The following is a 2,500-nucleotide window of genomic DNA, read 5'->3' on the forward strand; positions in this document are numbered from 1 at the left end:
ACACACACACACACATATATATATATATATATATATATATATATATATATATATATATATATATATATATATATAAACACACACACACACACACACACACACACACACATACACACACACACACACACACACACACACACACATATATATATATATATTATATATATATATATATAATATATATATATATATGCATATATGTATATATATATATATATTTATATATATATATTTATTTATTTATATATATACATCTTTTCTCTCTTTCTTTTTTATTTTTCTCATTCTTTCTGTAAGACACTCGTTTTCCATCCTCTGCCTCTCTCCCTCTCCTTCCCTCAACCGTGCAACTCTTTCGTCAATCACCAACCCCTTAGCCTCTTCTTGTGGGTTTAAAACATTACCTTCGCGTTCGCTCTTTTCTCTTAAATACTGAGGTGGGGGGGTAGGGTTGAGATGAGGTTGGGGGGAGGAGGAAGAGGAGGAGGGAAGGGAGTGTGTGTGGGGGGAGGGGGGGTAAATTCTCAATTTCCCAACTCTAATTCCTTTTAGTAACCAGCCCAACCCCTACCCCATCCCCAACCCCCATCGCTACCTCCTCCTCCTCCTCCTCCTCCCCCCTCTAACCACTCTCCACCTCCTCCCTTTCTCAACACCTCTCCGAACCCCCCCTAAAAAATTCGAACATATCCTCCCCCCCACCCCCGGAAAAAGAAAAAAAAAACAAAAAAACACTTGAATATCATTAAAGAGATTTCGTATTAACCGTTTTCGAGCAGAGGAGAGGTTCGCTGGTTCGAAACACCTTCGATAACGATTTATCACCTCAGACACCCTCTTCGGAGCTTCAAGTTTTATGGTAAGTCTTCCAAGCCTAGATTAAGTCTTCAAGTTTTGTTTACTAAAGGTTGTTATTTTTCCCTCTTTTTTGTTTATATATATACTATCTTTAATCTCCACTCCTTCCCACTCTTTGATTCTTAAAAGTAAACATCCACCCAATTTTGAATTTATGATCTACCTTTGCTTAAAAAAGAAAATACACATTTTGCTTCGGAGATTCAATCACTTTTAAGTCAGTTAACACTTTATGTTTAAATAGTGCTGACTCACTTCCTTATGAACCTCATGCGCGGAATATTATGTTTTCATGAAGATATTTTCGGAAACATCACTTTTTCTTGTTCTAGGGGTGTCCGGTAAGAAAAATTGAAAAATCGATAGTCCATAAGTTTCTCTTTTGTTTCATATTATCTTTATTGTCATTTTTATCACCGTTATTATTATTATAATCGTTATCACTATATTGTTATTATAATCATTATCATTATGATCATTAACACCATCATCACCATCATCCTTATTAGAATAATCAATATTATCATTATGATTAAAACCATAACTATAACTATCATTATCATCATTATTTTATCATTATCATCATTTTTATTCTATTAATGCTATTATCATTATTATCAGTACTATCATTATTATTGTTATTATTATTAGTTATAAGCATTATTCTTTTTTACTAAATATACTTTATAGAGACTTCCTAAAACGTTTAGTCGTGTCTATGTCTGTTTTCCTTAAAAAACACTTTAAAAACTTGCCTTGTGTTTATGATATTTTAAAATCTTTCTCTCCCAAGAATTTGTGGAAATAATATTAGCTGAAAATTTACACGCAAATTGCCAAAATATTCACCTATTCTTTTTTTTTTTTCTTTGTTTTAACGTACAATGCTATCTTGTGATCAGGGTCGGAAAATATGTCAATAAGTATTTTATATATTTTTTCTCTCTCGTCTCCGAATGCTTTGTTGTGTTGTCTGGAATTAAACGGGATGAATACTTATGCATATGACTTAGTCCCTTCCCATACACACAAACACACACACACGCACACACACATAAACACAAACACACATACACACACACACATAAACACAAACACAAACAAACACATAAACACAAACACAAAAACAAACACAAACACAAAAACAAACACCATTAACCAACATTAAGACTAAGGCTAAGGGTTTGTCAGTACAGTTTAGCTCCGAAATCTAGACTATTCTCAAAGACAATGAGAGCCACGCCTATGTAGGGAATTAAGTCATGAGAACCACTCTTGGTATGCTGGGAAACTACCTTCAGAAAACAAACAAAAAAAAGAGAGCGATGGAAAGGTATTTTTGTTCATTTGGGATGACAGGGATTATACACGCGAAGATGGGAAAGGGTTAAGAGAAGTGGGTATGATGATGATGGTGGTGGTGGTGATGATGATGGTGGTGAAAGTTTGAGAGAAATGATGATGATAGTGAATAAGGATGAAGATGATGATGATGATAAAAGTTTCACAGCAGTAGTGATGATATGGAATGATGGTGATGATGATAACGATGATGAGGATAAAAGTTTGACAGCTGTGATGATGATGACGATGATGATGGTGACAATTTGACAGCTGTGATGATGATAGTGAATGAGGATGA

The sequence above is a fragment of the Penaeus japonicus genome, unplaced genomic scaffold, assembly GCF_977035675.1.
Source record: "Penaeus japonicus unplaced genomic scaffold, GWHDUDI00000001_assembly GWHDUDI00000016, whole genome shotgun sequence".
In the NCBI taxonomy this organism is placed as follows: Eukaryota; Metazoa; Arthropoda; class Malacostraca; order Decapoda; family Penaeidae; genus Penaeus; species Penaeus japonicus.